Raw genomic sequence first — 16,172 nt, forward strand, 5'->3', positions numbered from 1 at the left:
TTGAATAAAAGGATATTGTGTTGCCTTTCTTGTGTCTCTGGTCAGCACCTCCCAATGAATTTGCCTTATCTGCCCTGAATGGATGTTTGGGGGATTCGGGTGTATTTGCCAGCCGTTGAGTCTGTTTGGAGGTCAGGATAATGGTATTCACGGACGGGCCAAGAAAGGGTCTGTCTGCTTCTTCTGTGACCTGTTTCAGGATGGATCGGACAGATAATGACTCTGGGCTATTCTGTCAGGGATCGGGTTCCTCCTTTCCCTATTACGGCGCATTCTTCTCAGGCGCTTATTGCTTCTTGGGCCTTCAGTCATCAGGCATCCGTTGCGCAAGTTTTCAAGGCAGCCACTGGTCGTCGGTGTACATTTTCCCAAGTTCTACAAAGTGGATGGGTTGGCATCTGCCGATGTCTCTTTTGGCCGCAAGTTTTTGTAGGCTGCTGTTTAGAGGGTATATTCCCTATTGAAGGGGTATCGTTCAAGTTGGGTTCCAGCTTGTCCTGGGTGAAGCTCCTGTTACCTGGTTGGCTCTTGTGTTAGCCTTGGGATTTTTCGTTGTCCCACCCCTCATGTTTGGCACTGCTTTGGGACGTCCCTACGGTTCAGAATAAAGAAGGCTGTGTCTGTCAATGAACAAATGAGAGAATAGGATTTTTGACTTACCGTAAAATCCGTTTCTCTGAGTTCATTTACAGACACAGAACCCACCCCTCTATGGAGTTTTTTGATACTTCTATTACTGCTTGCTACTAAACTGAATACCTAGAGCAGGGAGGGGGTTATATACTGACTGAGGACAGCCCATAGGCATAGCAAGGTGTTTTGTTTTTGTTCTGCCTAGTCCTACTCCTGCGGAGCCGATATAACCCTATGGTTCTGAATAAAGAAGTCTGTGTCTGTCAATGAACTCAGAGAAACTGATTTTACGGTAAGTCAAAAATCCTATTTTCCTAGGACAAAGCAAGATCCATAAAGACATGGATGAGCGAGTTTGTGGTGGAGGAACTTGACTGGCCTGCACAGAGTCCTGACCTCATCCCGATAGAACACCTTTGGGTTGAATTAGAGCGCAGACTGTGGGCCAGGCCTTCTCGTCCACAAATGCGCATCTGGAGGAGGAGCAACAACATGGCACCGTGCTTCAGCGTGTAGATGCAAACTCCTTGCACTCCTCCAGGTGAACAGCTAGAGGAGGGGGATGCCCTTCCATCATAAGCAGCCTTGAAGCAGCCTGAACTGACCGAAATTGAAAAGCCAAACCTGATTGAGAACTGGTCCGGGCGTGTTGGCCCCCCCATTCCGTCGACCGAGCTGCTGATGCCCGACTGCCTGACTGTCCGCTGTTCAGCAGCCCCACTGGCGGTGCAGGTAGGAGGGGAAGCGAGGAGGACTGGAGGAGTGTGTGAGCTGAGAAGCGGTGGTCGGACCGTGCTGTGGCCGTGTACGGCGGAACAGCTGAGAGCTGACGTAATCCCGGAGGTGTCGGAAGATATATATATATCCCTGCAGCAGCTATTTGATAAATCTGCAAATCTGTATATCTACAAAATCTGAGAGGAAGAATTATATAGCATAACAGATGTGTAAAAAAACTCTGAATATATATATATATATATATATATATATATATATATATATATATATATATATATATATATATATATATATATATATATATATATACTCTTTGAAAATATCTGCATATTAGCATATCCCCTTTTACCTGCCTGTACAACGAGTATTTAAATCTTTATTATCGAGTGGAAACGGGTTAATCTGCTTAATCCACATTACTCACATAACCTTTATATCGGGGACATAATAGCTATCAGATTTGGGCTTTGGCTTTTTTTTTGTTCTCTCCCCCTCCCCTTTTCTTGGCTTTGCTTTTATTTTGTACTGTGAGTGAAACTCAGGATCACAGTAACAGCCTGCTTTATCTATAGCAACATTACCAGGTTGTCTACACTTTTATGTTTTGATCCTGGAACTGAAAGCTGTGTTTAAACACCAAAAATCCCCAAAGCAAAGATTTTTGGGTGCAGTGATCATCATCTGAGGAAAAATGATGAAAAAGGGACCTAAAGCAAGCCAGGGGGAAGCTGCAAGTCGTAACACAATTAAACCATATGTAGCGCACTACCCCCGAAGGAGCTGCTGTTTGTTTGTTTTATCCGTTAATCACTTTCACCACCAAGCACATTGCAGCCCATAGGAATGAATAGAAACAGTCCATATTGTACTTTTTCTCTTGCTTTTATTTGCATAACTTGAACTGGGACAGGGACAGGGGTTTTCTGAGATGCTCTTTTGCCGCTTATTAATCTTTCCCTTGACTTCTTATGCAGATACTTAGAGCAATGCGGATAATGAAAAGTCACCCTGAATAACTTTTCATGGGAAAACTGGAGTAGTTTGGTCTCTGAGAATACATAGGGTGGATAGCAAAGAGTCAATCTGAATAACTCTTCACATATAGGCTTTGGTAGATTTACTTTAGAGAATACATAGGCTGTGTAGCAAAGAGTCACTCTGAATAACTCTTCAACCGTAGGCCTTTTAGAACAATCGGTATCTCTATTTATGCTCGGAGCTCTACCTCCGCCTTTTGACCACTACTTCCGTTTGTACAGTACTTCCAAGTTGGGCAAAAGAAGACATTACTCAGAATAATTCCTCCTGCCTGACTGATTGGATTCCCGGGGCTTTGTTGAACCAAAAGTCACAGGCCATCGGTGCCTGCATCACTGACTTGCGTACCAATATCCCTCAGCCTCTGGTAGTACTACTCCCCTGGGCTTTCACTCACTTGATCAACAGTCCATGTGCCACTCACAAACAGTCGATCACCCAGTCTTCCTCTTCTTCCGCTTAGCTCCTACTTCCTCCTGATGGCTCCTCCATCCCTCCTCTCCGGTCTGGCCCGCTCCCCCTCCCCGCAAGGGGGGCGTCCAGCTACACCAGCGGCTACATGCTGTACGGTGTCTCCAACTCCTCCACTCCCCGCGGCATGGTCCCCCCTCCCCGCAGGGGGGGGGGGGGGGGCGCTCACCTTCTCTACCTTTGTGGCATGTGACCCCAGCTTATATGTGAGTCCCGCCTCCTGCCAAACAAATTAATGATTGGCCAGAACTCCACACATGAGCTGCATGCTACTCAGATCCCAAGTCCAACCTCTCTTCCAGAACCATTTCCACTTAAAGCATGAGGAGGCATCTCTGGACCCGAGCACAGGTGGCCACACCTTCCACTACACTGACACTCCCAGTCCCCAGAATAAACAACCAGGCCTGAGATAGGAATACAGGCCTGACTAAATTTACCTGAAATTGTACCCTGTCATTTAACACTGAAAGATCACCTACCTTTAGGTAGTGACCGCTACATATACTTGGTCCAGGAAGTGGTAGATCAAACAGCCGAAAGCCCAAGTGAGAATGTAACATCAGCACTGACGGACCCAGTGAAAAAGAAAGGACATATAGAAATGGATGTAGAGGGAGAAAAAAGAGAAAAAAAACAGCAGAGGATGCAGAAAAAATAATAAGGCCCGATCCCCGGAAATAAAGAGAGATAAAATAGACCAGCCACCTGTAGGAGCACAACAAAAACATACATTTTAAATGGTCCCCGAAAGATCTACAAGTGCTCCCAACAAAGTAAGATATGGTTGATATGATGTCCCATCTAGAACTAACAATTAATGGTGAAATGAGTGCAACAAGAAGGGATATACAGAGTGTTCTACAAAGAGTGGAAGGAATAGAAGACCACTTAGAAGAACATGAAGGTGCAATAACAAAGCTATGAGAAAGAGCAGAGATGGAATGGACAGAGATAAGGAATATCCGATATAAACTTGAGGACCGAGAGAACCGTAGTAGATGGAAAAATCTAAGAGTAAGGGGACTCCCAGAAGTGGTTAAAGATACAGAACTGGAGGATGCACTGCGAGAAATATCTAATATTGCCTTAAAGCGAGAAATATCAACGCCGATGCTTTTTGAAAGGATGCATAGAATACAAAGAACAAATAATACCTATGGAGACTCCCCAAGAGACACCATAGTGAGATTTCAGTACATCCCATTGAGTTGAAAGATCAAGTCTCCCAGAGTACGAGGAACTCTACTCCTATGGAATACAAAGGAACTAAATTACTAATTTTCTCAGATCTAGCACCAGAAACACTAGCACTTAGAAGGGCTCTGAAACACTTAACTAGTCAATTACAGGCAAATAATATCCCCTAGAGGTGGGGGTTTCCAGCATGTTTAATGGTGAAAAAGCAGGGGGTCTCAGCAATTGTACGCTTTCCTAAAGATATAAAAGAGTTTTGTAGTAGACTGAATATACAATATATACAGGTGGAAAACTGGTAAAAGAGACTGCCAGCTTGGAAAAAATGGAAAGATCAGGACTGGAATAGAGTATAGATCTACATATATGAATTAATAATTAAGGTTTTAGAAGTGGAAAGAAGAAGAAATGAGGGTTGATATTGAAATCACCTGGGGGGGGGGGGGTAGTATGGAGTGGCTATGCCCATCTGCACTCCTGGAACCATTCTTAACTTAAGAGAATGAGGTCCTGGAGATCGGGTAGGCATATAAAATCCCCCGATGGAGGGCTTGCTCGGCTGGGCGCCCAACAGGGCATTAGCCAAAGGAGTCCTAACATTTTTTTTCAATGTGGTGGTGGTGGGGGGGGTAGGGGGAATAGGGATAGGAGGGGAGTATATGTGGTCTCAATGTATTTTGTATGTAAGTAGGTCCTGATTTATGTTATTTGAACGGTTTATCCCTGAAGATGGAGGAATACTCGTCTTCCCTTTCTCCCTGTGCCTATCTCGCTTATAGTACACTATGTAAGGAGTACCTCTATGGAACATGGCACTTCTGAAAACAATTACATATAATGTGAGAGGGTTAAACAGCCCTAATAATTGATATCAGATACTACAGGAGATGAAGGGACTGTCGGCCAATATAGTGTTTTTACAAGAAACTCACTTAAAATGGACATCTAAAACCAGATTGAATAAAAAAAATTTCCCCATATGGATGCACAGCTATTCCCTTAATAAAAGATCAAGGGGAACTGCAATAGGGTTCAATAAGAATCCACGATTTATGCTGAAAGCAATGGAATCTGATCCTGAGGGAAGATATCTGTTTGTCAAGGGGTCTCTATTTAATATGGAGTACACCTTGGCAAATATATACTGCCCTAATATACGTCCTTCCGCATATCTGAAAAAAATTTGAATAGACTAGAGGGGTTCAGGGAGGGGAGGCTAATAGAAATAGTAGCAGGAGATTTCAATTTTGTTTTCGACCCAGTACTAGATACCCAACCTCTCTCACTAAGGAAAATATCTAAGGGCAATTAAATATAAACTTCATCAAATGCACCTGGTAGAGACTTGGAGAATCCTACACCCCAGAGATAAAGATTTTACATATTATTCTTCTCTCCATGACCATATTCTAGAATTGACCATATTCTACTAGACCATCAATCATTCGAGGGACTACGAAAGGTAGAGATAAAGTCAATAACAATCTTGGACCACGGTCCGGTTGAGATGACCCTTGATTTGGGGGACATCCCAGCCGGACAGAGGACCTAGAGGGTAGACGAATCCCTGCTAAACTATTTTAAGATATCTTAAGAACTAGAAAAGGAAATGAGCCTCTTCATTAAAGAAAATGACCCAGAAAATATTGCCTCGTCTGTACTTTGGGAAACACACAAAGTATACATGAGAGGGAGGCTGATGGCAGAAAAGGTCAAGAGGAGGAAAATCTGGCAGGCCCAGAAACAAACCCTATTAGAAGAGATCCAAGCCCTAGAGCAGATACATAAAGAAGGACAGGAAGAGCAAATTATGAGTTTATTAACAGGGAAAAGAGAAAAATGAAGGGATCTAATGGAGCAAGAAACCAAACGGGTATTTAACAATATGAGTAAGAAATTCTATGAAATGGGGAATAAACCTGGAAAATTGTTAGTAAGGGTGAATAAACCTAGAAATACACAGAATTTTATATCAAAAATGGGAAAAGATAGGAAAGGAGAACTAAAACACTCCACTAAAGATGTAATAAAAATCTTCCTAGAGTACTATCAAAAGCTATATAAAGTAAATAATAATCAAAACCCTGAAGAAATACAATGCAGAAGAAAGAAAATTGAACAATACTTAGATAGGGCAAAGCTTCCGGTAATACTAGAAGAAGGACTCAATAAGCTAGATAAGGAGATATCAAGAGAAGAAATAGTACAGGCAATTAAAAATATAAAATATATAAAAAATTGTTAGTAAGGGTGAATAAACCTAGAAATACACAGAATTTTATATCAAAAATGAAAGATAGGAAAGGAGAACTAAAACACTCCACTAAAGATGTAATAAAAATCTTCCTAGAGTACTATCAAAAGCTATATAAAGTAAATAATAATCAAAACCCTGAGGAAATACAATGCAGAAGAAAGAAAATTGAACAATACTTAGATAGGGCAAAGCTTCCGATAATACTAGAAGAAGGACTCAATAAGCTAGATAAGGAGATATCAAGAGAAGAAATAGTACAGGCAATTAAAAATATAAAATTGGGTAAAAGTCACGGCCCGGATGGGTACACTTCGCTCTACTATAAGAGATTTGTGGGAATCCTGATACTGTACTTCCAGGAATATATGAACTCCATAGGTGGAGGAATGATAATGCAGGAAGAAGCCCTGGGGGTCCACATAACTCTTATAGCTAAGGAAGGAAAAGATCCAACAATATGTGCCAGTTACAGGCCTATATCTTTGATTAACGTGGACATAAAGATCTACGCAAAGATATTAGCCGAGAGATTGAAACTCTTTATGTCAAAATTGATAGAAAATGATCAGGTGGGCTTTGTATCTGGGAGGGAAGCGAGGGACAATGTACTAAGAGCATTGCTTTTGATCCAAAGAGTTAAAAAGCGCAAGAAACCAGTACTAATTCTGTCAATAGTTCCTGAAAAGGCCTTTGACAGACTGGACTGGGAATACATGCTAGCGACATTGAGACATGTAGGTATAGGCCCACGCATGTTCAGATGGATAGAGGCATTGTATTCTAAACCCTCGGCACAGGTATGAGTGAACGGAACCCTCTCGGACACCTTCCCGCTCTTTAATGGGACCCGACAGGGGTGCCCGCTTTCACCTCTACTTTTTGTTCTCTCCTTGGAGCCGTTACTAGCAACTATATGGGCAAATCAGGAGATAAAGGGGGTAGAGGTAGACGGGGGGGACACAAGATCTCTGCATTTGCTGATGATATGATGCTCTATGTCTCTAATCCAAGGCAGACACTTCCAAAGATTCTAGCAGAATTCCAAAAATATGGCGAGATTTCAAATTTAAAGATCAATATAGAGAAGACTGAGATAGTGAATATCTCCGTATCTCAGAAAGAATGCAGGGACCTTGGGGTCAAGATACCCTGCTTGGAAGCATAGTGGGCTGAAGTATCTGTGGATATTCCTGTCTAACTTAGAAAGTGATTTATATAAGGATAACTATATGTCCTTATTAAATAAGATCAAACAGGAGCTGAGGGGTTACCCGGCCGAAAAGCTCTCCTGGTTTGGCAGAATAAACATTATTAAAATGATGATCTTGCCAAAAGCCCTATATAGCTTCCAAACTAGGGCTGTTACTGATTAAAATTTTCGTGTTCGATTAATCGATATTTTTTTTTAATCGATTAATCGACTAATTTCGATTAATTATAACGCACATACAGATCCTGGATAAATCTGTGTAAAAAATGGGTTTTGTCCAGTATGGCATAGAATGAGAATAGGATGTATTTGCAAATATTGTCCATCTGAAGGAGAACTTATTTTAAATTTCAATCATTTTCCTTCAGTATTTGTAATTCATTGAACCTGATGAATAATGCAGTTTTTATGACTGAGTACTCCTCCACTGGTACACCGCTGTTTTAGCTCCCCAGGTCTCAGCAGTCCAGGAAGACCAAACCCCCTGGGTGGTGTGTCAACAGGAAGCAAGGTCGGTGGAGCGCAACACGCACAGCGCCTACGCCTCATCGCCTAACACTTCCTAATGGCTAGACAGCAAATGACGGCAATCACGGAGGGACAAACCTCCGTGATGACGCATCAGCCGGAAATGATGCCGGTGGAATGCAACGTCGATGTCCGTGACGTCACCGGATCTCCGACGGAACTCCTCGAAGACCCGGAAGCCAGCGGAAAGGTGAGTACCGATCAAAAGAATTTTGATTGATCAAAAAAATTAATCGATTAATCGAGGAATTAATAGTTAATTTCCACAGCCCTATTCCAAACCCTCCTGATAAACATTCTGGAAAGTTACTTTAAAGCCCTAGGAATGGTGGTTAGGAGATCTATATGGAAAGACAAGAAGCCCCGTGGCCCGGCTGAAATTTTGACTAGGCCTAGACACAGGTGAGGCCTTTATTTGCTAGACTTTAAGAGATACCATGAGGCAGCAGTATTACGGAGGACAATTGATTGGATTCATGGTGTCTCACAGAAAAAATTGGTAGCTCTGGAAGAAAGCCTGAGCAAAGTAGGCCTGGGACAAACAATCTGAGTACCAAAGCAACATAGGGGCCTTACTAAGGATATAACGCCAATTACAAAAGAAACCCTTAGAATGTGGGATAAGCTGTGCAAAATAAGCACATGGCAATATAACAGCCCGTTGATGCCCCTCTCGGGTACAGATTATTTCCCGCCTGGAAGAGAAAACGAGCTGTACCTGAGGTGGACATCTTCGGATAGCTTAAAATTGAAAGATGTCCCAAAAGGGAATGTCTTGTGCTCAATCTCTGAATTATGAGAGAAATACGGGGTTATACCATGGGATGTATGGAGATGCAGGCAACTTTAACATTTTGTAAGTGCCCTTCCGAAACCCCTACGCTCTATGAGAGAGCTGAATCCATGGGAAAGACTTATTGACCAGGGAGGAATAAGTGGGCATGGGATATCGAATATATACGGGATATTGTCATCTCCACTAGGGTCTGAGTCACTAGGCCCTCTAGAGAGTTGGAAAACAGAGTTAAATAAAATGATACCAGAACAAATGGAAGGGAAAACCTTAGATTACGTACATTCCACATCAACAGATGTGAAAGTAAAAGAGATAAACTACAAGCTTTTAATTAAATGGTACTATGTCCCAGTGAAACTCCATAGGATAAATCAAGAGACATCACCATTGTGTTGGAGAGAATGCAGGATGGAGGGAACACATGCCCATATATGGTGGCACTGCCCCTTGATACAATCATTCTGTAGGAAGATATTGAAAATGATAGAAAAGATCAGTGGAGCAGAGGTTAAACAGGATCCCTGGTGGTGTTTGTTTCACACCACAGGGGAATCAAGGAAAAAATATGAAAAACGTAGCCTTGCTCTTGAGCGCCTGTGGCATAAGACTAAGATCCAGGAAGATTTCACACAATATAAATCTGCCCTCTTAAAATACTATTCCTGCCTTCACACTGCCAAATAGACCTACTTTATCGCACTCATTAACACCTTCTCATCAAGTCCACGTCAACTCTTCTCTACCTTCAACACTCTACTCTGTTCTCCACTGCCTCCACCCACCAACTCACTCACTGCCCAGGAGATTGCCAATCACTTCAAAACTAAGATTGATACAATTCATGAGGAGATCGCTAATGCGCAAAAACTTCCCCCATGCAACACCTCATGTCCACAGATACAATCATTACTTCCCTCATTCAACCCTGCTACTATTACTGAGGTTGCTAAACTTTTATCTAACACTCATCTAACCATCTGCCCCCTGGATCCTGCTCCCTCGCAAATGCTACGCTTACCCTCTGACTCGATTCTACACTCTCTAACTCACATTTTCAACCTCTCCCTCTCTTGTGGCATCTTCCCAAACACTCTAAAACATGCGCAAGTCACCCCTATACTTAAAAAGCCCTCACTGGACCCCACCAATCTCAACAACTTACGTCCCATCTCCTTACTCTCCTTCTCCTTCAAACTTCTTGAAAGACTGGTCTACAACCGACTAAGCGACCATCTGACCATGAATAAACTTCTTGATCCCCTTCAGTCCGGTTTTCGCCCTCAACACTCCACGGAAACGGCTCTCCTTAAACTCTCAAATTACCTACTAATGGCTAAAACCAGTGGACACTATTCTGTACTACTTCTCCTGGATCTCTCTGCTGCCTTTGACACAGTGGACCACCCCCTCCTCTTCAAAAAACTCCACTCCTTTGGTCTCCGTGACTGTACTCTGCTGGTTCTCATCCTACCTATCCCACCGCTCCTTCAGTGTCACTTACAACTCTACTTCCTCCTCTCCTCTTCCTTTCTCCGTTGGGGCCCCCCAAGGTTCTGTTCTTGGACCTCTCCTTTTCTCAATCTACACCACCTCCTTGGGTCAGTTGATTGCCTCCCACGGCTTTAAATATCATCTCTACGCTGATGACACCCGAATCTATCTCTCCACCCCCCAGCTCTCTCCATCTGTCTCCTCACGCATTACCAACTTACTAGCAGACATATCAGCCTGGATGTCACATCACTTCCTCAAACTCAACCTATCCAAAACCGAGCTCATGATATTTCCTCCCTCAGGTGCCACTTCCCCTGATTTCTCTGTCAATATCAATGGCTCAACTATCAACCCATCTCCCCACGCCAAGGTCCTAGGTGTAATCCTGTACTCTGAACTAACCTTTCGACCCCACATTCTATCACTATCCAAAACTTGCCACCTCAATCTCCGCAACATCTCCAAGATACGCCCCTTCCTAACCAATGTCACCACAAAGCTTCTAATCCACTCCCTGGTCATCTCCCGCCTCGACTACTGCAACTCCCTCCTCATTGGTTTACCTCTAAATAGGCTATCCCCACTTCAGTCCATCATGAACGCTGCTGCCAGGCTCATCCACCTCACAAACCGCTCAGTGTCTGCTACACCCCTCTGCCAATCCCTCCATTGGCTGCCACTCAGTCACCAAATTAAATTCAAGATACCAACTATAACTTACAAAGCCATCCACAACCTGGCCCCCAGCTACATCTCTAACCTAGTCACAAAATACCAACCTAATCGTTCTCTTCGCTCCTCCCAAGACCTCCTGCTCTCAAACTCCCTTGTCACCTCATCCCATGCTCGCCTTCAGGACTTCTCAAGAGCCTCTCCCATCCTCTGGAATGCTCTACCCCAATCCGTCCGATTTTCTCCTACTTTATCCACTTTCAGACGATCCCTGAAAACTCATCTCTTCAGAGAAGCCTATCTGGCCCCCACCTAACAACTTTACATTTATCTTCTCAATCAGCACATCACCCACAGTTATTATCTCTTGTATCTCTTGACCTTTCCTCTTAGATTGTAAGCTCTAAGGAGCAGGGCCCTCTGATTCCTACTATATTAAAGTGTATTGTATTTGTACTGTCTACCCTCAAGTTGTAAAGCGCTACGTAAACTGTTGGCGCTATATAAATCCTGTATAATAATAATAATAATAAAATATAGAACAACAATAACCCCATATCTATTGAATGGTGCGAAAGCTCTAACACCGAAACAATGGATATAAAAAAAAAATCCCATCAGTAAAGGAGTGGTTAAGGGAGGTGGATAAAGTCAGACAGATGGAGGAACTGATATCCTTACAAAATGACTGCAGACCAAGATTCAATAAAATATGGAAGGGATGGAATGAGTTCAAGCAGTCGGAGATTTATTTGAACAATATGAGAGATTGAGGCGTAGCCTCGAGGAGGGGGGAGAGAGAAGAGAGTGGGTTGTTGGCTCCCCCCCCCCTTCTTTTTTTTTTAGAATCACTGTATACATTAAGGATATAGAATTGCACGCAAGCATGTCTTGCTAAGATACACAGGAGGGGTAGGTAACTGGGGTGGAGGTTGGGGGGCGATCCCCCCCCTCCCCTTAGAGACACATGTATATTGTGAGCACAGGAGTATCTAATACAAAGGGGTTCTCCTACTGACACGATTTGTGTTACACAATTTAAAATAATGTGGGCTATATAGGAAGGGAGGGATGGCACTAGGGACTGGGAGATGGGAGGGGTGTGTAAGGTGGAAGGGGTGTAGGTGGGAGTGTGGGGTTTTTTTATTTTTATTTATTTTTTTATCACCCTATACATTAAGGATGCAGAAGTGCACGCAAGTATATCTTCCCAAGATACACGGGAGCAAATGACCTATAAAAGGTAGACGGGGTGGGTAACTGGGGTGGAGGTTGGGGGGTGACTTTCCCCCCTATTAGAGACACATGTATATTTTGAGCACAGGAGTATTTATATAAGGGGTCCCTCTATTGACACGATTAGAGCCACACAATTAAAAACAATGTGGGGTATATAGGAAGGGAGGGATGTCACTAGGGATTGGGGGGGGTGCAGGGTGAAAGGGGTGTAGGGGGGTGTCGTGTGTGTTTTTTTTTCTCTCTCCTCTCTTCTCTTTCCCTCTCCATCTCTCCCCTCTATCTCAATCTGATTGCTCCTTCCTTGGAGGGTTTGAGACATGTATACCTCGGGAGAGAGAGGGGCCAGGTGAATGGATGGGTATGCTTTGGAAAGCTGCCCATCTGTGACCCCACCTCCTCCCCCTCCCCTTCATGCGGGGGAGTGCTGCCAGAGTGAAGAGAAACAATGTGGGATTTTTGGGGTAGATACAGGTGAGGGGGGATGAGGATCTCCAAGCTTTAGGGAAAACAGGTTTTAATGCTTGGTTTTTAAAATATGTGAAGGACGTTATTTTTCTGTGTAATATGATATATTGAGACCTTGTTTGTGTTGTATTATGTATGTTATGTCTTGAAGGAAAATTAATAAAGAAAGTTTAAACAAATGCGCATCTGGAAGAATGGTCAAACATTCCCATAGACACACTCCTAAACCTTGTGGACAGCCTTCCCAGAAGAGTTGAAGCTGTTATAGCTGCAAAGGGTGGGCCAACTCAATATTGAACCCTATGGACTGGGATTTCATGTTCATGGAAGGACCGGGGTCACAATACTTTTGGTAATATAGGGTGTGTGTATATATATATACATACACACACAGTATATAAAAAACTAAACAGATAATAGGTTGTTTGAGACCACCAGTGCCTTAATTCGATATCCAGTATATGCAGCACTGTGGTTGATTGAACTGGTGAAGTTCCCTGTTCATGGGAATTTGTGTCTTCATCTTGGGGCCTGTCGCCTCTTTCCTGACACTTTTTCCAGGCCACCAATGAGGGGCCTCTTCACCCTTTCCTTTTCTTTTTCTCCTTTATTGTAATTACAACAAGTTTGTATTTTGGACAAGTAGGCACAACTGAACTGTGGAAACCAAGTCCTATAGTCCATTTCAGGAAAAAGCAAGAGAGGGTGTCTATGTTCCATCATACAATAGTATCATAGAGACAGGACTGGATTAACATAGGGGCTATTGGAGCTGCAGCTCCGGGCCCCTTACCTTAAGATAGGCCCATTTAAAAAAAAAAATCACAGGAAAAAAAAAAAAAAAGATTGACTTTGAGGATTGTGGCTCGGCGACCAGGGGCCACATAGATTAATAATCTATAATTTGGGGGGTAGGTAGCTGAAGGTCCAGCCCACTACAGATCAAAATGTGGGGCTCCTATCACCTATGGCTACGGTGATAAGGGGCTCCTTGCGCAGCCTTTCAGAAGCTACATACAGAGCGGCCAGTTTAAATACAAGCTGGCACACTCTGTTTGCAGCAGACTGAGATGATGAACTCACAGAGCCTCTCTTCACTTCTCGTCAGAGGCACCGAGCTCAATGGACAGCTTGGAGCCTGCAGAGTTTGACAGGCAGCACCGCCCATCAAACTCGCCTATTGATTTCAATGCGGCCACTCGCAATAGCAGCATAGTCCTACACTGTAAAACTACCTTTCAGCGATGTAAAAAAAAAAGAGGTGGCAGTAGCACCTTATGAATGCCTGTCAGCTGCTGCTATACCACTCGCTGAAAAGCAATACAACACTGATCACTTTTAAGAGGACAGTAAGCATTACCACAAATGTGAAAGAAATGTGAAACACATCATCCATTTCACACTCACCATCAACCAGGTCACTCCCCAGCCACTTCCCATGTTAGCCACCTCTCTTCAACTTATATCACAGGTGACCATTTCCCAACCTGTAGAGGACAGACCCTACTCCAAAAGATATCACTCCCAGTTACTCCCCCCCCCCTCCACCTGCTGATTGATATCCCTCCATGACCACCTCACACCCCCCTGCTGACAGACCTCTCTCCCCAGCCTGTCCCCACACACACCCTCCCACCTGCTGACCTGTGGATGGGGGAATCACTCCTGCAGTGTTATTGTGTTCTGTCAGTGGGGAGCCTTCCCTATCCACACAAGACAATCATCAGTGTTGCTAACTATAGCTGGCAGCACTGATTGTTTTGGGAAAAACCTGACAGGCTGGTTGTTCGACTATGGCTGGTCTCTGCTTAATTTTTCCTTCCCAGATCCCTTCATCCTCCTCACCTGTACATAGTGCCCACTGTCATACCCTCCACACTCCTCTCCTGTACATACTGCCCACTGTCATACCCTCCACACTTCTCTCTTGTACATACTGCCCACTGTCATACCCTCCACACTCCTCTCCTGTACATACTGCCCATTGTCATAGCCTCCACATTCCTCTCCTGTACATACTGCCCACTGTCATATCCTCCACACTCTTCTCCTGTACATATTGCCCACTGTCTTGCCCTCCACACTTGTCTCCTGTACATACTGCCCACTGTCATACCCTCCACACTCCTCTCCTGTACATACTGCCCACTGTCATATCCTCCACACTCTTCTCCTGTACATATTGCCCACTGTCTTGCCCTCCACACTCATCTCCTGTATATACTGCCCACTGTCTTACCCTCCAGACTTGTCTCCTGTACTTACTGCTCAGTATCATACCATCCACACTCCTCTCCTGTACATACCGCCCACTGTGATACCCTCCACACTTCTCTCCTGTACATACTGCCCACTGTCATACCCTCCACACTCCTCTCCTGTACATACTGCCAACTATCGTTCTCTCTACACACTTCTCCTTACATACTGCCCCGATAATACCTTCCACACTCCTCTCCTGTACATACTGCCCTGATAATACCCTCCACACTCCTCTCCTGTACATACAAGTACATACTGCCCCCATCATACCCTCCACGCTCCTCTCCTGTACATACTGCCCACTGGCATACCCTCCACACTCCTCTCCTGTACATAGTGCCCACTGTCAACCCTTCACGCTCCTCTGCTGTGCACACTACCCACTGTCATACCCCCCACACCCCTCTGCTGTGCATACTGCCCACTGTCATACCCCCACACTGCTCTCCTGTACATAGTGCCCACTGCCATACCTTCCACACTCCTCTCCTGTAGATAGTGTCCACTGTTATACCCTCCACATTCCTCTCCCTCACCTGCACATACTTCCCACTTTTATACCATCCATACTCCTCCCCTATGCCTCTTACCCACAAAAACAGTTCTTTAAAATTATATTGAATATCCTCAATGTTATCAGCTCCAGAATGGGCACACTTTTGTTAGTTCAACTAAAGGAAATCTCAGTCCTCATATTTGTTCTGCTCATTATTAGTACTAATTTAATTTTGTGATTACTACTGTGATGTATAGAGGAACATAGGGGATGTCAGCTACTCTAAATATACCACTGGAAAAAAAAGTGTCCCTTAAAATATTTTTGAAATGTTGGCACTGCCCAAGGGCCACCGGGCGGCCCCATGAGAGGCTCCTGGGATCCTGTGATATTAAAGCGGTAGTAAACCTCGCTAACATTACTACTTTTTAGAGGCCCTGAGGTAGGTTACGCCATAATGTACAAGTATGCACAGCATAATCCAGTGGGTCCCGGGTGCTTCCATCTTCACCCAGTCTTCCTTCCGGGTTCTGTGCCTTCAGTCACTTGCCTTGGCCGGGCTGTGTTGCTCTCACTTCCATGCATGTGCATCCTCTCTCTCTCATCCTCCCTCCCTTACCCCTCACCCCTCTCTCATCCCCTTTATTTCTCTCTCATCCTCCCTCTCTCTATTTAA

The 16,172-nt window shown here is 44.0% G+C and overlaps 1 protein-coding gene across 1 annotated transcript in view; it reads left to right on the plus strand.

Moving 5' to 3' along the window:
- Nucleotides 1–16,172, plus strand: part of LOC141104662 (uncharacterized) — an 81,480-nt gene that overhangs the window by 45,472 nt on the left and 19,836 nt on the right. The gene's annotated exons all lie outside the window — the stretch shown is intronic.

Source organism: Aquarana catesbeiana, linkage group LG08, assembly GCF_042186555.1.
Source record: "Aquarana catesbeiana isolate 2022-GZ linkage group LG08, ASM4218655v1, whole genome shotgun sequence".
Classification (NCBI taxonomy): domain Eukaryota; kingdom Metazoa; phylum Chordata; class Amphibia; order Anura; family Ranidae; genus Aquarana; species Aquarana catesbeiana.